Here is a 25,691-nt window from a genome sequence, read left to right as displayed (position 1 = left end):
TCTAGCTAATTTGGCTTTTGTGGGTTCAATTCTCTTTCTCCTCATTTTAGCAAGCTCTCTGATCTCTGACTGCACCTTCCATAAGCTAAGCAGTAAACTAATATAGTTGTAGACCTTACTTTGTCTCTTTTCTATAGGATATCACAGTCTTGTGTTATCTTTTGTCCAATGTCTAAAAACCATTGTTTTATAAATATATTGCCAGGTTTTCTATTTCCTTCAAATGACAAGTCTTTATTACTCCATCTTGGATGGAAGTAGAAGAAACACATGAAAAGCTTTAACTGTGTTCAAAAACATATATTTCTATTAATTTTATTTCAGTGGTGAAATGCAGGAATAGATAACAGGCCCAGTATTTTGAAGGCCTGGGAAGAGAAATATATTGAGAAACAAGAGAATATGTTATACTTGGTAAATCATCCCTTCAAACAGCCCAGTGTCTAGCAAAACCAAACAGGGTGTGTTTAATCTAATTTAGTTGTTTAAGGGAATGTGGATATTTCAAAGTATTTTTTTCCCTTTAGTCAAATGACATTTCCCCACACTCTGAATCCCTACTTATTAGAAAAATTTCTTTTGAATCAAAGAGATTTAAAATTAGATATCCTGCCTAATTAATTGTTCTCCTCCTAGAAGGAGAAAGACATTTCTAGGAATTCACTTTTGTTCCATCTTCCTCATGGAATCAATTAACTGTTGCACCATGACAAAATGAAAGTCATTAACATAATATTACTATGTCCTGTCTAGCTTCCTGTGTTCCTCTCATGTCAAAATTGCTGTCTAAAAACAATGTATAAGTCTGCCTCTTTCAATTAGACTGGGCAATTTTACCCTTGTGAATTACCCAAATTTAGACCCCCAGAGACTTGTGAGTGACTACATGTTCCCAAAGAGTCATTAAATTCACCAGCATTCGCTCATAGTAACCCATCTTTCTTGCCAAGCCCTTGCTGAGTAATTCATCTCTATAGTTGTTCCAAGATAAAAATTGCTTTGAAAGGTGTTTAGCCCTGTTAGTCTTGTTTGCCAAAATTGTGCCACAACTGCGGCTATAGCAGTAACCACTGTGAGATGGCACTTACTCTCATGGCTGTATTGTTGTTTTTTAGAATGGTTTTAAATGTGCGACAGTATTTCATTTTTCTCACAAAAGTCCCACATGCACAAGGTGGCTAATGCTGTTTGTTTCTCTCCAACTGCAATCAATAGAAAAACACAAACGAAATCTTGCCTCTCAAAAATAAAAACTAGATGTGAACATATAAATAGAAAAATTGCATGTGTTACAAAAAAGGAAAAAAAAAAAGGAAACCCAGAAGCATAGAAATCTTAAATCATAATTTTTTAAAAAAAGTTGAGTATTATAACTCTAATAATATTGTACAAGTAAATAGCATTTGAGTGTGTCTCAATAAATGCAGAAGTCACTAACAAAGAAATCAGCCATCAATAAAATAGCTTGTTTTAAAAAATGAGTTAAATACAACCTCCATCACTCTTCAAATTCACAAGCTTTCCTGTAATTTTATGTAAACTATCACTGATTACCACATTATTTCTTCAAAGTAAGTGACATTGTAAACTTCACCAAAGTGAAATATCCTAAGTTATGAATTAGCAATAATCTTACTACAACAGTTTGAAAATGCTTGAAGATGTTGCATTTTGAATATACAAGAAGGAAATTACATTAAAAAGACAAGTTATTAATCCATCTTTCTAATTACAATAGAGAAATTATATTGGAGTTCAACTTCCAGACTTACCTTTGATAATTTAAATGTACTTGAAATAATTTAAATAGTTATGAAACAATTTATTTGCCCATGTTGTATGAAGCAGTAGCTCCCTATCTCATCACAATGGTAAACCCAAAAGAAGGTTCACATGCAAACATATTTACGTTATTGGGCCATTTTTATTGACCCACTGTAAAGAATGGATTCTGATGGGGTGCCTGGGTGGCTCAGCAGTTGGGTGCCTGTGTTCCGCTCAGATCCTGATCGTGATCCTGGAATCCAGAATCGAGTCCTGCATGGGGCTCCCTGTGAGGAGCCTGTTTTTCCGTCTGCCTATGTCTCTGCCTCCCTCTCTCTCTGTGTCCCTCATGAATAAATAAATAAATCTTAAAAAAAAAAAAAAGAAACTGGATTCTGAAATCATACAGTCCTTGGTTTGCTTTATTGATGATACATTTACTTACTATGCTGAGAATGATGCTTGGTATTAGAGCTCACTAAATATACATAAAATTAGGAAAGAAATGTTCTGGGGAATTAACATACTATCCCTTTCCTATAAAATAGAGATAATATTAAGTAATTCTCCGAATGATATATGATAAATCATAAATAATGCTTGAAGAGAGTTCAATACAAATGCCCAACACTGTTAGTACTCAAATATAGTTTCTAAAAACCCACTTATTGGGGCATAAATAACTAGCACCTACTAAATCCCATAGTTAACTGCTTTCTTTTGTCACCACTCTTTTTACCAAATCCCCCCCTGTAAGCAGACAGACTTGCTTCCAACTTTAAATAGAAAATAGAGGCCATTAAACAGGAGGTAAGAGGCCCCCATATGGTTGACTTGCCACCAACCGTCTATTTGGTCTCCTAAAATAATAATGCTCTATCAGGAGTTCAGCATTGGTCTTGGTTACTGACAAGTTGGACATTCAGAGGCAGCAGTAAATACATAGGCCTTGGTACATGGGAGAGCTTTCTATTGGATCCAGGTATACCCCCATCTCTAGCATCATGGCCACTCTGTTCACATTCCAGAGTGTTCGTATCTATACCCCATCAGTTCCAGAGTGACTGATCATAGGGACTGGATATGATCATGCCAAATGGCCAAGTCATTTTGTCTGTTTGGTTATTTAGTGCCACTTCCATGGTGTATTTTCTATTAGGCATTAGGATCTGGGAAAAATCTTCACGCCTTGTGAGGGACCACTTCCCTTAGCCTTTGTATTCCTTCCTCTAGTGTCTGCCATTTCCACTTCACTCAGGTGATTGTTTCATCTGGTTTCTAAGATCCAACAGAACAGTAAGTTTGTTCCACTGCCAGGGGTCCTTGCTAGAGTGTTAAATCCTACATCACATGGAAGCAACCCCAGGTCAAAAAGGTTTTTTTATACAGTCTTACTTCTGGGGACCCCTGATTGAGTCTCATCAAAATCCAATCACAAACATACTCCTCTGGCTCCTGCCAGTACATGTTAAATAATTCTCGACACTCCTTCGGTGTGTTATTTCTTTCCTCTCTTATCAGGCTCAGCATAACCCCAGTGGGGTTGGGTTTGGGATTTAGATTACCAGCTTCATAACTAGGAGAGAGGGTGGGGAATTCCTGAAAGGAACACTTGTTGTCTTGTAGGGTAGAGGCTTCTGGAACATCTTCCAACAAGAAAAATAAATAGTCCTTGCTAAGAAGAAGGGGACAACATCTATAAATTCTGAGGGTTTGGGGAACTGTGAAGCCAAAAATCCCCAGAGACATTCTCCTAGATGTCTTCTAATCCATGTACTGAGGTCCCCGGACCTACATTGGCTGAGCATTTAAACGTCTCTGCAGCTCTGTGACTTTAACTACAAAATCCTGTGTCTGCTCCTTGGCTGGGTATGGTCTTCCACTGTAGAAGATATGGGGCTGTTTGTAAGCTGCCAGAAATTCCCTGTGGTGCTTACAGTTAACTTAACTATTTGTTAACCATACCTTAGTTTCTCATTATCTCTTGTAGAACATCAATAGAACTTAGCAATAATCAGCCCTCTGGCTGTCTGGTTCCCCAAATCATAAGTGAAACCTTGAATAACTGGGCCTCCAATTGCACCAGGACCCACATTCTTTTCAGGATAAGGTTCTCCTCACCATCTGAGCAAAGAACAAGCCAAACCCCAAATCCTATCTTAGTTTCTGTTTTCTCAGACCCCTCCCAGACTCCCTGTGCCAATTTATGTCCTCCAAGAAGCAGGTGCCAAGATGAGTTCAGACATGAAGGTATAAATTGGGGTTAATGTCTGCAGGGGATAAAGGAAGATGGAGCAGGAATAAGCAGGGAGAGCATTCAGATTGGGATGCCAATCTGACATCTATGAAAGAAGAGAGGGAAGGAAGGACTAGATAAGAAATCCCCAGACCACAGCTCAGTTGTGAGAAAGTTTTGACCAGGCCAACAGGGATGGGCATTCCTAAGCAAAGCCTGCTCATTTGGACTAGGGCAGGAATGAGCCCTAAAACCTCTGCCATGCTCAGTCAATGGCTAAGAGCAAACCAGGGGAAGTGTGGTCTAAGCCTCCCACAAGAGCAGCAACTAGAGATGACCCCTATGCTGCCTAGAGCTAGCTGGCTCTCTCAAAGGATAACTGATCAGTGCAGGTCCATGGCCAACGCATTTGATGTGCTTGAGAGATGAGAGGAGATCTGCATACTGAGAAATGAGAGGAGATCTGGACTTTGGGAATAAATTAATGATGAGTGCATAGACAGCTAAATTTGACAAAGGCAAGTAGTAGAGAAAATGAAAAGTTGTACTAGAAAGAGCTGTCACAATTCACTACGGTTCAGGTGATGAGTGATACTGAATGATCATATCAAGCATGAAATTTAACCAATAAAATTACCAAAATGATTTAATCAAATCTACATTGTAAGGAAGGCAAAAATACGAACAATGAGTGAAGTGAGTGGAGGAAGAGACCAGAATTAATATTTTACATATATGAAGTCACAGAACAATTTTTCTAGGAATAAAGAATCAAGAAATAAGAGTATAAGCATTTTATTCAAAAATTTAAAGTAAATGATAGAAGTAACAAAATAATTGAAAGTGGTGTCTCTAGGGAGCAGAATCTGTGATGGAAAGAGGTTTAGCATAGGACTGCTGTTTTTCTTTTTAAGCCTTTGGTATTATTTGACTTTTTAAACTCTGTCAATATTGAACTTTGATTAAAATATTAAAATTAAATTTTAAAAGGCAAATAAAGTCTACCCCATAGTTAATTGTAAATTCTAATGAATTATTTATGCAATTTTCAGATACTATACTGTTGAAAAGTACATTAGAACTTATACTTAACTCATACTCACTAAAGGGACATATGTTTACTCTCACTTCATATTTCACCAGAAGTGTTTTAGCACGCAAAATTAAAAAGACCATCTACTGTGTTGTTAAGAGATTTTAAAAGGAATGTTTTTAAGTCAGTCAGTGGGGAATTTTGTGGGGTTTTTAGCTCGTTTTCTGATAATATACACTTGGCTTAAGATCCGCATGTGTCAGCTGTTATCAGCTGCCTGTGTGCGTCACCGAGTTGGCTTTGTGGTATTATCTGTAGCCAAAGGAAACACAGAGGAAATCATCACAGCAGCTCCACACATTTTAATCAGTAAAAAAAAAAAAAAATCTGTTCCCCCACTGGTATTTTCATACATACCTTCAACAGCAAAGCCTATTACAGCAATAAAAAATTGCAAAACAAAAAATTGTATATGGATTCTAAGAGCTGCTAATTCAGTCTTAAAAAACATAATTTAACTAAAGTCAATAATTCTAGAAAACCTCCTAGTCTTAAAATTTGCATTGACCTTTTCCACAACAGTGTCACTTACTTTTTTGCTTAAGAGCTGTTTCCACAATCTTTCCTTCTTGCTTTCACACCTGATTCAGGAAAGCCTCATCTTCCAGTAGGCAAAATCAAAGCCCCTCCCCCCAAAGGAAAAATAGGACATGTAAAAATTAATTTTGAATGGAAATTGTAAGCAATATCCTTCATCATCATGTACCAAGCATAAACTGTCCCATAACATGAAGCACTGGAATTATTCAACTTATCTTCCATATCAAATTATTCCCAGATCTGAGCCTTCACTCACCAAGGTAGGGAAGCTGCTGATCGTATCAACCATCATTAGTATTTCCTCCCATGCCCTTCAAAGTGTTATACAAAGACTCTGGGATCCAGAGGAAATGTGAAGTTCCCTGGTTCGTATTGCATTGTGGTTGTCATCTTAACTGTTCCTTCTTTGAGCACACATTGTGCCATGGTGCATTTATCCTTCATCATTGGGCCTGCTGACAGAGCAGCCTCTAGAGATTTACAAAGACAGCTCTTTCTAGCTCCCTCAGTGGGCATCGCCTTAATCACTGGAACTCTGATGGCTTCCAAGACTTTGGGATGCCTGGGTGGCTCAGCGGTTGAGCATCTGTGTTCAGCTCAGGGCACAATCCTGGAATCCAGATAGAGTCCCTCTGATGCAGGGAGCCTGCTTCTCCCTCTGCCTCTTGTCTCTGCCTTGCTCTCTGTGTGTGTGTCTCTCATGAATAAATAAATAAATCTTAAAAAAAAAAAAAAAAGACTTCCAAGATTTTGCCTTCACAAATGCCTTCATGACAATCCTCCATGAGACCAGCAAGCTTCTGTTTCTTTTCCATTCTTTTTTCAATTAAGTCTGCTCCACCAGGGCAGAGAAGAGGTGGGGCATGGGGGAGTTGCTCCATTAAATTATTAGTACCTTGTCCTACCACAGTTATTAAAATGATTTCAGTTACTTGTCCAGTTTTCCTTAAGGTAATGAAGAGTATATAAATGCTTATTTTCATGCCTGAAATAATTACAGTAATCCTTTGCTAACCGTGCTCTCAGAGCTGACAAAATAGTTGGTTGGAAATACTTTTTCATAGAGAGTAAAAGGTTGGACAGGGAAAAAAAAAGTATATATATATATATATATATATATATATGAAACAAATCATACTTATCATTAAAACTTGTTCTGGTAGAAAATCTTCCCTGAGCTCCTCTTTCAATTGTTCTACAACCACTGCTGCTGTCTTGTGATCTGTTGAGGCAGATGTACTCATAAGCTTGATCACTCAGTTAAAGGGATTGAAAACCATCACCTACTTGCTTGAAAATTAATGTCTTACATTTGCCTTCTTCTTCTATATAAAGCCAAAGGCCTTACCCTAAACAAGCATGAAAGGCAACTCAAAGAAGAAATTCATATAGATAGATCTTCACAACATTAAAGGTGTTATACCTATAAAACTTATTTATTTTTCTGGTGATGCATCAGGCTCCCTTCTCCTTGATAAGATTGCTTCTCCCTCTGCCTGATGTTCCCCTTGCTTGTGCTTTCTCTTTCTGTTATATAAATAAATAAAATAAAATTTTAAAACTTATTTCTTTTTCTGAATTTAATAATGCCTGACTATGGCTTGCCACTCACCAAGGATGGCAACAATTTCTACATTACTTATCATTAGTGCTCACCTATTCCCTTTCACAAAATGCTTATGACTTTTAATAAGTTATCAAGATGATTAAGAAGTATTATTTTCCCATACTAGTCTTCTCTGCATTTGTTGAAAGGATAAAATTTAAAAGATCTTTTCTCTCTGGATACCCCTATTGATCTATACCCAGGTCTGAAAGAGAAAAGAGAAATCTGAAGGTTTGGTATTCTTTTGCTGCATAAGGATCCCTGAAGCACCTGTTAAAATACTAATTTTTGGCTGCTGTTCCTGGATATTATGATTTAATGGATCTGGAGTAGGGCCCAGAAATTTGTATTTTGTGTATTTATGAAGTTTAGTAAGTGATTTTGATAGAACCAGATTTTGGAACACATGTAAAGAACTGAACTAAACTTACATATGTAAAAGATCTCAGACTTTAAAAATTTGTTATAAAAGTGTAAATCACGATAAATGTACCCTAGAATTCTAAGAGCTGTGGTTAATAAGAGATTACTATAATTTTATGAGATATATTTTTTATATATGGCTCTCTGCTTTTTGTTATTGTGGTAAAATACATATAACATAAAATTTACCATTTTTAAGTATGCAGTTAAGTACACTCACATTGTTGTGCAACTATCACCACCAATCATCTCCAGAACCCTTCATCTTCCCATCTCAAACTCTGTATCCATTAAACATTAGCTCCCCATCCCCACACCCCTGCCCCCAGCAACCACCATTCCACTTTCTTTCTCTATGAATTTGATCATTCTAGGTACCTTAAGTAACTGGAATAATACAGTATTTGTTCTTTTGTGATTGGCTTATTGCACTCAGCATCATGTCCTCAAGGTTCATCTTGTGTTGTAGCATATGTCAGAATTTCTCCCTTCATAGATGGTATAATATTCCATTGTATGAATATAGCACATTTTGTCTATCTATTCATCCACTGATGAACACTTGGGTTGCTTCCACCTTTTGGCTATTGTGAATAATACTGCTATGAACATGAATGTACAAATGTCTGCCTAAATCCAATTCTGTTGGATATATAACCAAAATTGGAATTGCTGTAATTCTTGTAATACTCCTAATAAGCTAGAGGAATGTGTGTGTGTGTTTGGCAAAATAAATGCCTCACATTTATTTTAGAGTTTCATCTCTACTTGCTCTTTCCTTTCAGGTCTCTGAATCTCAATATGTTTTAATTGTTTTCCATCTTCAACACACTCTCTCATGACAAGTTTATTATTCCCATGACTTCAGTTATTCTCACTAGCTGTTAGTTAGCAAATTCATCATCAAGCTCTGGACTATCTGCTCCAATTCCTATTGCCTGATGAGCCATATCTTTGTGAATGAATAAGCTATCTTCCGAGAGTATTGTTCCATTAGCCTTTCCCTTTCTCTCCTGGCCCTTGTCTTCTCTATTTCAACTAGCTGTTTTCCCATAGGCTATAACTCTGTTTAAAACCAGAAGGAAACTCCTATCTTTAAAAACAAAAACACTCAAGCCTACAACCCTGTTCATGGTCTACCTCACCTATTTCAAATGCTGAACACAGGCACATGCATGCACTCACACACAGAGGCTTGGCCTTTGCTCTAATTAATGCAAAGGATGGTGTGTTCACCTTATACTTTGCCCTAGTCAGTAGACTCAGTAACCAGGAAAACAGTCCTAATTTTCAACCAACACAGAAAATAAGGTCTTTAGCTAAAGATTAAAAGCAAAAAATTAGGGCTATATTGTTTGCCCAATATTACTTAGACAACAAATAGGATTCCAAACCCCATTACTTCCTTTGCCAATGTGCATGCATGAACACACACACACACACACACACACACACACACACCTTTCATAGATGGCAGTGTGTCACAGACTTTCCCTCATTTCTGAAGTACAGTAAGTCCCTGGCCAGGCCCTCTGTCCTGCCTGTTGCCAATGCAGAAGCAGTTGAATTACTTGCTCTAATTGACCAGTGGCCAAATGGCCTAAGGCTGTTTGAAGTGAGGCCTTCCAAATACCAAAAATTATAAAACATGCTTCAGAAAAAATCTACTGGAGTTTCCAAAGCCAGACTTACAATTCAAAGGTTCCTTCCTCACCAGACAGTGCTCAGCATCATTTCCTGGACTTCCCATGCTTGGAGAGCTGTGGCTGCCAGAGAGCACAGGTAGGTTCAGATTAAGCTTCACATGAGACCATATCTTCCACTACCACACACAAAACAGTGTTATGAAAACAAAAGTAATAAATCTCTTATTAAAGTGGCAGGTAGTAGAGATTGTTTCTTTACTTCCAACAAATTCATAATAAAAGCATAGAATAGGCCAAATTTTAAAACTCAAATCTAAAAAGTAGGAAAATCCTGTTTTGTTTTGTTTTGTTTTTTATTAAAAGCCCTTTCACACTGTACTCCACACCCAGCTGGAAAATTTCATCTCACACTCGCCTTACCTTTTACTGCTAAACATCACCAGAAAAGCCTTGAATCTCTTGCTCCATTCTCTCTAACCACAATTGTATCTTTACAATGGTACTAGACTTACTCTGCCAACGCCATCAGTTTAAAACAAAACACGGAAAAGTACTATTACATCTATTGAATTGGTTTATTTTGGTGGTGGTACAGTGAAACTGGCAATTTCAGACATTGCCAATTGCACTCTGAAAGTGTATAATCATTTTCTAGAGCAATTTGGCTATATGTGTCAAGAATCATAAAAAAATCACACATTTTACCTTAGTAATTATACTTCCTAATAATATAATCCAAAGTGGGTAAAAAGTGCTTATTTATATGTACATTTATAAATACATATTCATAGTAGTGATATTTTAATAGAAAAATGGAAGACTGTTCAATAAATGAACCATGTTTAAGCAAGTTACACTATGTCTCTGCCTTTCTGTGTCTCTTATGAATAAGTAAATAAAATCTTTAAAAGAAAAAGACAACACAGTGTTGCAATGATTATGAATACAATTATCTAGCACTATAGTAATTTTAGTTTCTTTTTAATGCATATAGATTTTTTCATTTGTAATTCATCTAAGATGATTCCAAACCATCTAAAAACCTAATGCATTTATTCGATTTATTCTACTAAACCAGCGATTTTATAGTCTATCAACCAAATGGATGTCTCAAATGTGTGCAAATGCAACGGATTTTGAAGCTCATTCAATTCCTAACCATATATCCTTTCTTAAAAGATTTTATTTATGTATTTGAGAAAGAGAGAGCATGTGTGAGAGAGAAAGAGAGAGTACTAGCAGAGGGAGAAGCAGACTCCCTGATTTGGGCTCAATCCCAGGACCCTGGGTTCATGATGTGTCGAAGGCAGATACTTAACCAACTGAGCCACCTAGATGCCCCCAAACCACATATCCTGACTGAGACTTGCAGTTTATATTATTTTATTTCAGATACTAATGAAATGATTTTGACTGTGTAATTTTCAACCAGACCAAATGAAATCTTCACAAATTATATGGCTAATACTCTTATCACTACATATGTGTGAGAATAAGAACAACCAGCAGTAGAAAATATGAAAAATAAAAGGAGTCTAGAACAGAGGTGAGAGATTTTATCCCACTGATTATATTCTGGGCAAAATAAGCGCAAAATGCAAATCAGCTGAGAAGTACTTTTACTTATTTAAAGGTCATAAAAAGTTAGTGCCATATCAGAACAAATGCATGCAATGTCTCATTTCTGTTTGCAGATAATGCTAATGAAAGATGCATCCTGATCAGAGTATAGTATAGGACCACATAGTTTAAAACAAGCAAAAGTTGTGTGAAGTGGCAATTTAGAAAGGAGAAGAATTTGCAAAAGTAGTGAAATCCCTTTTATCGCTCACTCATTCCCCACCTTTTCCCTGAGCTAGAGTAAGGAATGTTCCTTGCAGAGTGGCAGTGAGTTTCTAAGCTGTCACTTCATCTTTTGTAAATGAGTTGTCACTCTCAGAACAAAAAACAAGAAGAAAATGTTTGTGTTTAAAGCACGTTATGGTGGAGTTTCGGCAAATTTCCGTCTGTTTCCTCTTTGCCAGTGAAAAGCTTGGTTGAATCCAGTTTGACATGTCCTAGCCTCTTTATGCCCTATCTGCCATTCCCACAATCACTGGATAACTAGACCACAGCCAAAATGAGGACATGGCCTTTCCTTCCTCAATGTCCCCTGAGCGGCAGTCAATTTAAATTATTTTACAGCATGTTTTAGGATTTTATGATACTTAGTCTCATGGTTTCATCTAAAATTTTTGTTGGTGGTGGTTTCGAGTATTTTTCCAAGAGTCAATTTAAATTTGTTGTCAAAAGCTTACTATTACATCAAATTGAAAGTGATCACTGCACAGTGTTGGAAGGGGCTTAACAGATATCATTTTGTAGATAACAAATCTGATATTTAAAGAAATCAAGCAACTAGCTTAAATTCTGTAACTATAACATTACTATTAGCTGTAATCCATGTGTTCTAGCCTGCAATCCAGTATTCTTTCATCTGTGCCACCCTGTATCCCATTCTTAACCCACACTGGTCTCTTTTTTCTAGTGATTCTTAGTAGAATCACAATGTCTGAGACTGGTTGAAACCAGTGTTATTGCTTAACCCCATGCTTCTTCCTTTTTTAAAAGAAGGAGGAAAGTTCTTCTTAGCAATTAATTGAATTATAGAGTGGTACTACTTTTACCCCAGTCTGTCTCTGATTATATATAATGGTTTAAATGCATTCTCAGTAGGAAAATCCTTTTGTTGAATGAACTCTAAATTTGCTTTCCTCATTAAAATAAGGAGCTGGATAGAACTTAGGTTTATGTTTTTAGTTCTTTTGTTCAGAATGAAACTCTCCTGTCTTCACTGGCTATAAAATAGAACCTCTTAGGAAATAGAAAACAGCATAGGAAGCATAAAGAAGAAGGTAAGAATCACCTATAATTTTACACTTAGAGATTACCATCATCATTTTGATGTATATGTTTATAATTTTTAAAACATTTAAATTTATATAACATATATATGTTGCTATATTTATGTGTATATACATCCATACACAAAAAAATTATCAATTTGATCACATGAAATTTTAGATATCTGTGTGGCAAAGAAAAAAAAAACACAGACAAAAGCAACTTAGAGAAATAATCTACAAAATGATAAATGATTAATCTCCTTAATTAATATAGTTATTTAAGTCAAATTGAAAAACACCATAGTCCAATAGAAAAAGGAGGAGAGATTTAATTTAGCAACTTGTCATTACATTGGGAATTCCCTTTGCTACTTTTCTTTTTTTTTTTTTTAATTTTTTTTTATTTTATTTATTTATGATAGTCACAGAGAGAGAGAGAGAGAGAGAGAGAGGCAGAGACTCAGGCAGAGGGAGAAGCAGGCTCCATGCACCGGGAGCCCGATGTGGGATTCGATCCCGGGTCTCCAGGATCACGCCTTGAGCCAAAGGCAGGCGCCAAACCGCTGCGCCACCCAGGGATCCCCCCTTTGCTACTTTTCTGTGATAAACTCCTGTTTCCTGGATCCTCTTTCTTGATTTATCCTGTCATTTTCAAAGAGCACATCTTCCATTGGGTTTCTGAAAAAGGGTATAAATATTTTGAGGTAAATATTTTGAGTCTGTGGAAGTCTGAAAATATCTTAATTCTATCATACATTTGATTGATGCTTGGATTTCTATGCTTGAAAAAAAAATCATAAATTGAAACAAATAGTTTTATTTCATTCTTTATCAGCCATAATTACTATTAATGGGATGTGCTTGATATTGGGCACTGTACACTTCTCAAACCTTAGAATCAGAGTGGACATTGTCACCCCTGTTTCCTCTCCCACACTGTTTTTCACAGAGTACCTTCTTCACCCCAGTTTTGCAAAGATGATACCAATGAAAGGAATATAGTTCAGTCTGAAGTTGAAACTATGAACTACCTCAGTCTAGTATTTCACAATATATCCAAGACATATCTTTATCACTGGGGTCTACCTTAAAAGTAAAACAGCTGGTTATTTTACCAGTAAAATGGGTCTACTGTGGATAGCACAGGAATTGCAATTCGGAACATGTAAGTTTGGCAAACCATTGGCAAGTCTGGAGATCAAAGGAGAAGAATGTTACTTCATAGAGAACAGAAGGAAGTTCAGAGGGGTTACTTTGAATGAAAGGCCACTGGAGAAAAGTAAGAGATCAGACAATCTCTCATTGGCTGAGTTGTGGTGTTTTCTTATTGGCTGACTTTGTTGCTGGGCGAGTAGACAAGGTACATCTTTTTCTTTTGAGTCTGCAACTGAGTGGGAGTGGCAGGATGTGAGAGCTCCTCTTTCTGGCCTTCCAACTCCATTTTATATGAGTTTTACTTTATTCATTTTCATAAATGCATTTTCCTGAATATTTTTTTGTTTTTTTTTATAAATTTATTTTTTATTGGTGTTCAATTTGCCAACATATAGAATAACACCCAGTGCTCATTCCATCAAGTGCCCCCCTCAGCGCCTGTCACCCAGTCACCCCCACCCCCCACCCCCCACCCACCTCCCTTTCTACCACCCCTAGTTCTTTTCCCAGAGTTAGGAGTCTCTCATGTTCTGTCTCCCTTTCTGATATTTCCCACTTATTGTTTTCCCTTTCCCCTTTATTCCTTTTCACTATTTTTTATATTCCCCAAACGAATAAGACCATATAATGTTTGTCCTTCTCCGATTGACTTATTTCACTCAGCATGATACCCTCCAGTTCCATCCACGTCGAAGCAAATGGTGGGTATTTGTCATTTCTAATGGCTGAGTAATATTCCATTGTATACATATACCACATCTTCTTTATCCATTCATCTTTCGATGGACACCGAGACTCCTTCCACAGTTTGGCTATTGTAGTTTCCTGAAGATTTAAAAAATTCCAGTGATACCCTGTGAGTTTACTCTAGTGCTCTGAAGAATTTCAGTATACAGTTTGGGAACTTCAGAGCTAACTATTAGGGAAAAATAAAGTTAGATCCCTTTATTATGTATTTATAGTTTAAATACCTTCTTTGTGTTTGTGTGTGTATACACTAAATATACTTACTATGCCCTCACACACATATATACATACACAAATGTATGCCATTTTTTTGTGTATGGATGTATATACACTAAATATAGCAACATATATATGTTATATAAATTTAAATGTTTTAAAAATTATAAACATATACATCAAAATGATGATGGTAATCTCTAAGTGTAAAATTATAGGTGATTCTTACCTTCTTCTTTATGCTTCCTATGCTGTTTTCTATTTCCTAAGAGGTTCTATTTTATAGCCAGTGAAGACAGGAGAGTTTCATTCTGAACAAAAGAACTAAAAACATAAACCTAAGTTCTATCCAGCTCCTTATTTTAATGAGGAAAGCAAATTTAGAGTTCATTCAACAAAAGGATTTTCCTACTGAGAATGCATTTAAACCATTATATATAATCAGAGACAGACTGGGGTAAAAGTAGTACCACTCTATAATTCAATTAATTGCTAAGAAGAACTTTCCTCCTTCTTTTAAAAAAGGAAGAAGCATGGGGTTGAAGCAATAACACTCTAAGAAAAATATAGGAAAGATATATGACAAAAAAATAGACTTAAACCCACAACACACACCTCAAATATAATGCCACAAAGCTGGTAAAGACTCTAAATAGTCCTCTTGGGTAGCAGGGGACTTAATGAAACAATGGTCTCTAAAAATACTAGAATATGGTTGGAGTGGTGGCGGTGAAGGGAAAAAGAAGGTCATGACTAAAATGAAAGTCACATTTGGAAGCAACAGAAAGGAGAAGAGAGAAAACAAAATCTGGGTCATGGAGGGCATGCATGAGAACATGAGCCAAAACAAATGAGTTTAAAATGACTAGAGAGAAAACTAAAATGATAGAAGATAAAGGAATTCAAATATACACTTATTTGGAGCTTCTGAAAAAGAAAACAATAAGACAAAAAAAGTATTTAAAATATAATTCAACATTTTTTTCAATTTTTTCCAATTGAATTTTTTCAATTCAGTCATTTTTTCAATAAATATCTGAATCCACCAATTCAAAGGTGACATTATGTCAGTAAAAATGCATGCCACTGATAAAACTGGTGAAGTCTCTTTCCTGGTAAAGATACTAATATGCAAAAATAAGGAAAGAATCTATGAGGAGTTGTCTATGAGGAGTATAAATTAAGTAAGCTTCAACTTTCCCACAGTCACATTATAGTGCTGAAAGATGATGGGGAAATGCTACATCCTCAAGGAAAAGATCATGCATTCCAGAGATTTGTATTGTCAAAGCACTGTCCAGACACAAAAAGATGAACATCAGACATTGACAGCATGGATAAATTAGGAAATATAGTCCCATGAGTACTTCTTAAGGAAACTATCTTTAGGTAATCAATAAAAAGAAGCAGCAGCTATGGTAAAAGTGAGCAATGAATCCATTTGAATGTACAACTGAGATTGAACTACTCTGATGATGGTGGTCACAAGAGAGCCCATGGATTTCATTGACCAGGACAATGGCTATGACCCATCCAGGAGGACAGGTGGTGTGAGAGAGCATGAAGGGCCAGGGGGATGAACTGATAAATATTGTTTAAAATACACGATTCATGTACAGTCTAAATAATATTCTTTGTATACTATTTTTATGGTATAAAAAGACCCACTAGAAACCAAAGAATGTACCTCCTTTAGAAAAAATAAAAGGAAAAAGAAAAAGAAAAAGAATCAGATAAGATCACATAATAAAACATGGTGTGCTGAAAAGCAAAATTTAAAACAAAGTGACACAGTAAAGTTGAAAACAGAAGAATCAGCAGAGACTTATCTGGCAAATATAAACCAAAAGAAAGCATGGTCATGATAGCAGTATCAGACAATGTTGAACACCAGTCGAAAAGCATCAAATACGGCAAAGAGTGGCACTTTAGAACAATGTCTATATTATTTAGACTGTACATGAATCATGTATTTTAAACAATGCAAAAATAGATCTGACAGTCATGCATATTTATGCACCAAATAATAACAAAATATTCTTTAAAAAAAATACAAATGACCTTATCAGTTAAGTTTCTTTGGCTACAAGCAGCAAAACCCAACTCTAGCTAATTTAAGACTAAAAAAAGTATATTGAATCACATAGCTGAAGCTTCCAGAGCCAGAAAGGTTTCAGACAAACCTGACTAGGACATCATCCTTAGGGGCTTCCTTGATGGTTCCTGACATCCCCAGGTTCTCACCTGAGGCAACAGAGGGGATAATCAGCTTCCTCAAGAGCACAAAGGCCCAAACGTTTAATCTTGGCTTTTGTGCTGAAGTAGACACTACAATTATGGGAGTAAAACCATACACTGATGCTCTAGGTTAGGGTCAGCTGGCTTTTTCTGTGAAGAGTCAGAAAGTAAATATTTTGACTTTGACACATGATCTCTGTCACAACTACTCACAGCTACTCTGCTATTGTAGCACGAAAGCAGCCATAGATACATGAAATGAACATGGAGTATTACCATAAAACTTTATTTATGGACCCTGAAACTGGAATTTTGTATAATTTCCACATATCAAAGCCATTGTTAGCTCATACTTAATAAAATAGGTGGCATACAGGATTTGGCCTACAGTTGCTAGTTTGTCAACCTCTGCTGTATGGTGCCCACAAACTTGAACCTAAAAGACTCAAGAATAAGGAAGAAGCTGGTCCCTCAAAGCAAATTAGGGTAGTGAGTGCTATGCAGCAAACACAGTAAATGTTCACCCTAGTACCATGATGCTTTACAGTTTTGATCCCGAAGGACTTAAGGGGGTATTGCCCGCTGAACTCAGATAACTCATCCCAAAGCTAGAAGTATATCAAATGACCCATCTCCGGCTCCTAATGCCCTTTCACCCACTAAAATTGCCAGGAGGCAGAACCCATGTGACTGTCCACTTTCTGCAGCATCAACAAAACAAGCAAGTCACCAGTCAGGATAGTTCTGCACATTCTCGGTCAGTACCCAGTTCCCAGTGTTACTGACACCAAGCAATCGAATGACTTGGGATAATTCACATGTTCTTTCACTTATTCATAAAGGAGTTAGCTATTGATCACCACCCATTATTCTAGGCTCTGGGGAAAAAACAAAAAGCAGAGGGGTAAAAAAGAATCTGCTTTCCTGGACTTAATTAACTAGCTAATTAAAGGTAAATAGAGAAAACAAAAATAAAACAGGGAAAGGAATAAGAGGATGTTGGGTGACATTTTAAATAGGTAGTCAAGGAAAGCCTACTGTAAAGATGACATTCAGGCAAAGATATGAGAGAGTATAGGGAGTGAGCTCTCCAAAAATCCAGGGAAAGAAAACTTTAAGCAAATGACTAGCTAGCAAGTGCAAAGGTCCAGGGGCAGGAGTATAATTAGTGTTTAAGGAGGTTGGGATGGCTGGAGCCGTGTGAATGAGGAGGCAAATAAGAGAAGATGAAGTCAGAAAAGTAATAGGAAAGGTAGCACACATCATAAACGGCCTTGGAGGCCATGATACTTTGATTTTTACTCTGAGGGGACATACAAGGGTTATGAGCAGACGAAACATGATTTGACTCACTCCCTTAAGTGACCATTTCAACTGTTGTATTGAAGATAGAATTTTGAGGGGCAAAGGCAGGAGACAAGGAGACCAGTTAGGTTGCTCTAATAATTGAGGTGCCTCAGCCCCCACTCTCAAGCAGAAAACATTCCACTGGTCCAACTACAAGTCTGTCTTCAAGCCTCCAAGTGCAACTTAAAATAAACTAAAGCATCCCATAGCTTTGCAGAACAAATGCTAGTACTGCTAGCTCAGACATTCACCCCTCCAAGCTGCCTTCTCTATGAGCAGACATGATCAGGGGAGCCCCAGCTGACACCCCCTGGGACTGCACACAAGGAATGGAGAAAACAGTGGATCTGTGACCTCTTGCCTTGCGTAACCCTCAGCCTCTGCAAATCCACTACTCCATTTATTCTAGAATATGTTTATCCTACGCTTCGGTTCAAATGTCTACCATCAGCATTTACCTAGGCTCTCCACCAAGTTGCCTTTCTCACTGTTAGGACTGAGCAAGGTTAATCATCAGGAATTGTATGTGTGTTAAGAGGTAGCAGAGATGCCACTAGTATATCGTCATCATAGATGGGAGTCCCCTTCCTTATCCAGCAAGCATACAACTTCTTTGAGCTACATACTCTGAACAAATACACAGACATTAACTTTAGGCTATTTTCTTTGACCTTGAAAGAGCCCTACACTATTTGTGGAAAGAAGGGAGGAGATAGCGCGGGCTGCCTCAACCAGTATTTCCAAGTCAAATATGACCACCAGCTCAGCAGCGCCACCTTCAGGGATGCCCTGAGAAGTGCATATCTGAGAGCCGGAAAGAGACTGTGTTTACATCCCAAACACCCATATGATGCCAGAAATGTTATCCTCGAGTAAAAGGATTCCAAGATGGTCACAGATATTTGATGAATCCTGAGGCTCACAAGATAATGGCAGAAAGTCAGCCCCAATTTCCCCAAAAGACCAAAGGTTTGAATGATGCTTCACTTCCTCTTCAAATTTACGGGCTCTGAAGTTCATGTTTCCCACGGACCAGCTGCTCAACTACCCTAACTCACTCTGACCCTAAGCCTGTGTTTTTAAGATAAGGTACGTAATAGCATCACGGGAGGAGAGGGTAAAAAATGCCAATGCTCTTCCCCAGGCAGTTGACTCAGAATTTCTGTGAGTGAGGTCAAGCATCACTGGAGTGATTAAAATGTGCAGACACGGTTGAGAACCTCATCTTTAAGGTATTAAAATTAATTCCTTGGGGCACCTGGGTGGCTCAGTGGTTGAACATCTGCCTTTGACTCAGGGCGTGATCCCTGAGTCCTGGGATTGAGTCCCACATTGGGTTTCCCGCATGGAGCCTGCTTCTCCTTCTGACTGTGTCTCTGCCTCTCTTTGTGCGTGTCTCTCATGAATAAATAAACAGAATCTTTAAAAAATAATAATTCCTTAAGTTGGGGCCAAAATCATTCAGGAAAGTCCAAGGATAAAACAACCTGTGTCCCTGAATCTACTAAACAGAGAAGTGGCCCTGGGCAAGGTCTGTTCTCCCTTTTGGGAATGGGAGTTGTAAGCTACCAAAATTCTCTTTGAGATTCAGAGGTACTTCCCTTTGCCTTTGCTCTGTAACATTGCAGTCTAGGTGAAGCTACAAATCCAGCATCTCCTGTATGCTTCCCTACTCGAAAAAAAAACTGGTTCTGTTTCTCTATCTGCTTCTTGACAAGCTGCTTGGTCATTGGTGTGCTTATAATCCCCTCTTCTTAGAACACTCCCCTTTCTGCAGTGCACTTCACTCCATTCTCTTCTTCACCCAACTAACTTTTGCTCAAGGCAATAAACCTTCCCTACTTATGGGAAATGATCTCCTGTTTGCTTCACAGCATTCTCTGCTCCTTGCTAGTATAGCACTTAGCACACTGTGTTATACTGTTTCTCATCAAGTCAGAGACACTATCAATTAGGAGATACATTATTTCATGGAACACTAAGGAACAAAAAAAGCTGTCAATAACATTATAACAATGCTTCCTTAGAACTTAGAATTTTCAAAAAAAAAAGAATTTTCATTTCATACATATTGAAAGAATTCTTTTGGTGTAATTTTGAGTTCTATCGAAGAGCCAAGGGACTTGTTAGCATTTCTTCTTTAACCAACTAATAGTCTCAATTTTTCCTCTGTTGCTATGCCACAGAAAGTTAGGCAGTTCCTGTTCAAACCCAGCAAAAGTTGCTTTCTTTCTTCTTTTTTTTTTTTCAGCAAAAGTTTCTGGTATTCATGTTTGACACCTGAATGACAGTTCTGCAGGATGAATGAATGGATTGGTCACATCAACTCCTTGTTATTTTGAAATTTCTTTAATCTTTTCAAAGGGATTTGCAATTTCTCCTCCCTTCAGTTGAATTGCTTGGCATGTAATACTGCTATTTCTCAGAATTTAATACGCACATGAATTACCTGAGAATCTTCTTAAAATTCAGATTCTGACTCTGTAAGTCTGGATGGGAAACTGAGATTCTACATTTCTCACCACAAGTTCTCAGGTGATGCTGATGGTCTTTGACTTGGAGACCACAATTGGTATGGCGAAATGACAGGCAATTCTTTGCATATGTCTCAGTCACAACACCTTATACAACTTATTCTCCTTGTGTTTTCCTTTCTTAGGATCCATCAAGCATCTTATTAATTTGCAAGAAAATAAGAAGAGGAATCTTCCCTCCAATGATAAATATTTTATTTCACTAATACCAAAGAGACAACCCACTGCACTGTTTCTATCCTTTCTGCAAATGTAGTAACTTTTCAATCTAATGCTGAATGATAGCATCACCTTTAAAAGCATTAAAAATGGCAACTAGCTTAACTCACTGTAGTATCAACAATGTATATATTGGTGAAGAGAAGAGAGTATGAACAACCCTGATCCAGTTTGTACCCACACAAACCAAGACTACTTATAACTACCACCTTGCCAACAGCATTTGTAAGATGCCATCAATTGGAACATGCAACCTAATTTCAAAAACATACGACTGCAGAAAACCAATGTATGCCTCAGTATGGATGCAGTAGTGTAGTGGCCCATGGTCTTGTCTCTTTTACTCAAATGTACTGTTACTTAAGTGCAAGAACTAGGAAAGCCTTTGTCCTAAGCTCAGGGTCAAGGTAAGGATGTGTGGTGCAGATGCAACCTTAATGCTCTTCCAACAATGTCGTTTTAGCTGGGCCACTTATTTGTAACATGCATATTTGAAATCTTCTCTGGCTATGCCCACCCAGGGCTTACCGGGAGTAACCTGGGAACACCCATGTGCTTGTCAGCTAACACTAGCCCAAGATGGTGGAGTGGTTAGTAATGGTACAAAAAAGGCTTATTTACTGTGTGATTTCTTGAGATTCTGGTAACTGTAATTTGCGTTTTCATACACTATGACTGGCTTACTCCCTCACTCCCACTCTCCTAGCTGGCCTGCATTTCATTTCTCCTTTTTATTCTGGGTGATGGCTCAAATCAAATAGAAACGTAGTGTCCCTGGGGCACCTGAGTGGCTCAGTGGTTGACTGTCTGCCTTTGGCTCAGGGCATGATCCTCAGGTCCCGGGATTGAGTCCCACATCAGGCTCTCTGCATGGAGCCTGCTTCTCCCTCTGCCTGTGTCTCTGCCTCTCTCTTTCTGTCTCTCTTGAATAAATAAATAAATATTTAAAAAATATATTGCTGAGGAAATCATGCAAAGTCTTAGTAACTGTAAAATTAGATTTTTATGATCTGATTTTTTAGCTTCAAAAACCATGACACAAAGGACAGCTATTCAAATAAGAAAAGCTCTTCACCTAAAGCAATCTCATTGGAATAGAAATGGACATTGTATAGTCCAAAACATGAGAATTTAAATAAAGTCATTACATTTTCAGACTTGAAAGGACTTTATTTTCTTTATTTATTATTTATTTTCTTTTAAAGGTTATATTTATTTATTCATGATTCTGGGACCCCAGGATCATGCTCTGAGCCAAAGGCAGACGCTCAACCATTAAGCCACACAGGCGTCCCTTGAAAGGACTTTAGAAATCATGTTTAAACCTCTTTATGTTCATAGGGTTGGGATCTTTATAGGCCTTGCCATCCTTATGATTCTAATATTCTTGATAATCTTAACATTTTATTCATATGAAAGCATGAGAGTGTTCAACACTTGATTCACAACAATAAAACTTTGTTTTGTATATGTTAAATCACAATATTTTAAGTTAAATATTCCTCATTTTGAGAAGGAAAATGAAAAGAGAAGTTTCTATCTATATTCTCTGTCCCTATATAATATAGAATTCATTAAAAGATGCATCTAATGACTCTGACTAGGCAGATATACAGCCAATAATCTTACTACTCAAGGCTTCTAAAAGTAACATAATTTCTGTTAAGATCTGGGGAATGGAGAAATCAAAGAATGATACCATTTTTATGTTAAGGTAGTATGTTTATAAGGGTTGGGGAAAATGCTTTTATAAGTGGTAAAAATATTCCCAAACTTTAAGCTAATTTTTTTCCTAAGCTTTATTTCACATTTCTTTCTTTTAATATTCATATTTTCTATAAGGAAAATTGAATTTATTCTTAAAAATTCTTTATAGGAATCTGACTGCCTACATCTAAAAATCTTCCCAACAAATATTTAGATCCAGCCCCAATGTCCATCACTGAGAGTACTTTTAGTATTTCTTCACTCAGTATTATTCCCCAAGCAGATATTTATTGCATGCAAATGTCTTTGATATTTCTCTTCTATCATCTTGGTATGTGTGAGAATGTGGAATAGCAACGCAAGGCCTAAAAAGTCCCTCTGTACCCTGAAAAGGGTCTAATTTATGGATAAAGGAGCCTAGTTATTGAGGTTGGGAGGTGCCTGTATTGTCTTTTCCTTTCTTTTCACATATAAATTATATTAAAGAACCATTTTTGTGAAGTTCATACAATCGATATCCTTAAAATAGTTAGTTAGCTCATACAGCAGATGGCTACAAAAGTCCATAAACTGCTTTGGCCCTAACTACTTATCTTCATGTCTAGCTGGAGCAGACTGGCAGATCTGCCTACTGTGTAAGCAGAAAATCAGGAAACAAAATCTTTTTCAATTCCTTTGCTGGAAAGACAAGAAGTCATAAAGTCATGTTCCATAAAAACTAGAAATTTGGTGACCTCTTGTGGGGTAATTTATTAGCAGTTCATAATAAAGCAGTCCCAGAATGGAATCTGAGACAAGTTTTCTTTGTAGGTTCGTTACACTGACAGGCCTGCTGAGACCCAATGAGCCTGTTATTATTTTTTTTTTTGTAAAGATCTTTTTTTTTTTAAGATTTTATTTATTTATTCATGAGCGACAGAGAGAGAGAGAGAGGCAGAGACACAGGCAGAGGAAGAAGCAGGCTCCTTGCAGGGAGCCCAACGTGGGACTCGATCCCCGGTCTCCAGGATCACGCCCTGGGCTGCAGGTGGCGCCAAACTGCTGTGCCACCGGGGCTGCCCCCAATGAGCCTGTTATAACCTAGAAATGTCTATACATACGTAAAAGTTATCAATGCAGGGCAAATAACTGTATTTGGTTATATATTCAAGATAGCTTATCTATATATAAACACACATAGGGAGTGATTTTTTTCTTTATTTTTTTTGGGGGGGAGTGATTTAAATAAAGTATTAAATATATTAAGACACCCTAGAATCTTTTATTCATTAGATAGGAAGGAACTCTCCAATAACCCATTCAACATTTGATGGCTTTCTGCAAGGGATCTGATCATGAGGGAGTTTGGGAAGAGATTATGGATAATCAAAGCTAAACTACTAGGCATTGTAGAAGTGCTCAATAAATGAATTAATGAAAAAATAAAGGATCCTCTTCATACTTAATAGTTAACATTAATATCATGAGGCCTTTCATAAGGCCACATAGTTGGTAAGGAAGCATTGTTATTTTATAGCTCTACCCTGTGTCATTTGTGTAGATTTGTATATTACAATTTGGTGCCTAGTAAAAAATACATAGAAATACTTGGCATATATTTACTGGTATGAATGAATGATTTTATAGAAAAAAGATTTAACTGGACTTGTATTAAAGGAAATGTGTCTAAATCAGTCAGTTTGAGGGGAAATATTCATTCAGAGGGAAAAAAATGCATTTTGATTGTTTGAGAATTTGTACCAACATAAAAAGTGGACAGAAGAATAAGTAATCTTACTGAAAACATCAGAAAATAATGAATAGGAAGAACAGTTCCCTGTCCTATTTAAATAAAACATGCACATCACATACCCTTTAGTGCCTTTTGGTCCTTTTCTACTCTTCATCATTTATATGATAAATTACTTGCTTCATAGAGAGCATTGTAACAAGCAGAAATAGATTTCTGTGGCCCATTGCAATTATGGCTCATTGCAATTAGAGTTGGATAATACTGATTAGACAGTTAGTCCAATCTTGACTAAAATAAACTAGCATTCCTTCTCCATTGAAGGCATGGCAATTTGGCGTTGGATGACTCCGAGTTACCTCACAAGTGACAACTGATGGAGGAGATAAAGCCATTATCCCACACTTAGAAAAATACTAGAATATTACCCCCCAAAATACAATGCTGTCCTTTGCTATTGAATGAGAAATAAAACAGCTAAAAGTGAATTGAATTAAAACATCAAACAATCAGATCTAGGGTTGTGATGGTTTTAGCATAACCACTTTCATCACTTTCATCACTGGCACTGTATCAGAATATATCTATTCTCCATATCCTCTGGATATCACTTTTCAGAATTCTCTCTTAAAAGTGTTTCCTTAAGAATCATACTTGCCCATAAATTCTTCATTGAAAGATCTGAAATATACATAAAGTTGCTTTTTAATTTTTCCTTTTTAGCTCCTTTGTAGTTTTTTCTCCTTGAAATCCAGTCAGGTATCAGTCTCATAACTCCGAATGCATTAAGTGGGAATCAGAAATGTGAATATTTTAGAAGATAGGTCAATAGAAATAAAGGCTTTTGTTTTTTTTTTTTTTTATTCAAGAGCACTTCAGTTTTATTTTAAGTGTTTTACCAAGACTTACCAAATATGAAAATTACTTTTAGATCTGGTGGATATTTTACTTTGATGTTTTTCAGATTTTTAAACTAAATATTTGATTATAAAAAAATAAATTGCTCAACTATGAAGAGATTAAAGTATACATATTCAAAGTACAATTTATACCAAGAATGAAATTTACTGTTGCTTTACAGGGAATATAATGGAACTCTTGCTATAAGCACTTAAAAAAAAAAGCCTAAGATTATAAATAACACGTTATTTAAGAGTGAATAGACTCAGTTGGTTAAGTATCTGACTCTTGATCTCAGCTCAGGTCTTCATCTCAAGGTCGTGAGTTCAATTCCCCGTTTCATAACCCAAGTAATTAAAGTAATGAATGAATGAATTCATTCGTATTAAATTAAATTCATAAATGAATTTAATAAAAAATCTTTTTAGCATAGAAGAGGTAAAAAAAAAAACAACCAAAAATTTTCATGCCAAAACTTCTTATTCTTAGCAGATTCATGAAACAAAAATGATGGATTATAGAAAGAAACTGGGAATATTATAAGAGTAATGAAAGCTGTACCAAAATATCAAGTTTGATACCCTAAGGAAAACAAAAGATCATTTCCAACAGTTTTTCTAAGGACTTGACATTTGTTATAAATGTTTAGAACAAGAAGAGCTTGTTGGCTTCTAGAAAGCCTACTGACATATGTCTGTTTTTTCAC

At 36.7% G+C, this 25,691-nt stretch overlaps 1 protein-coding gene and 1 long non-coding RNA gene across 24 annotated transcripts in view; one reads left to right on the top strand and one right to left on the bottom strand.

The window, feature by feature from the left end:
- Positions 1–21,585, top strand: part of LOC112644164 (uncharacterized) — a 45,147-nt gene extending 23,562 nt beyond the window's left edge. Inside the window, exons 2-3 of the long non-coding RNA XR_003126189.3 lie at positions 18,576–18,985; positions 20,556–21,585. This is a non-coding gene — a long non-coding RNA (uncharacterized LOC112644164). The remainder of the gene's footprint in view (positions 1–18,575; positions 18,986–20,555) is intronic.
- The window catches only part of LOC112644163 (L-lactate dehydrogenase B chain-like), a 171,201-nt gene that overhangs the window by 112,133 nt on the left and 33,377 nt on the right, over positions 1–25,691 (bottom strand). For 14 of the 23 annotated variants that reach the window (XR_007412196.1, XR_007412191.1, XR_007412195.1 and 11 more), the window contains 3 exons: positions 9,355–9,428; positions 6,772–6,855; positions 5,626–5,719 (listed from right to left, as the gene is read on the bottom strand). The gene's annotated coding sequence lies outside the window, so the exon portion shown is untranslated. Of the gene's footprint in view, positions 1–5,625; positions 6,699–6,771; positions 6,856–7,050; positions 7,161–9,354; positions 9,429–12,519; positions 12,872–13,847; positions 14,174–25,691 lie in introns of those variants that run through there. The other 9 variants (XR_004812311.2, XR_007412207.1, XR_007412204.1 and 6 more) reach the window with 8 other exon arrangements.

Source organism: Canis lupus, chromosome 1 (genome assembly GCF_003254725.2).
Source record: "Canis lupus dingo isolate Sandy chromosome 1, ASM325472v2, whole genome shotgun sequence".
NCBI classification, from domain to species: Eukaryota; Metazoa; Chordata; class Mammalia; order Carnivora; family Canidae; genus Canis; species Canis lupus.
The sequence above is the reverse complement of the archived record's forward strand: the minus strand, read 5'-3'. Positions and strand labels throughout refer to the sequence as shown.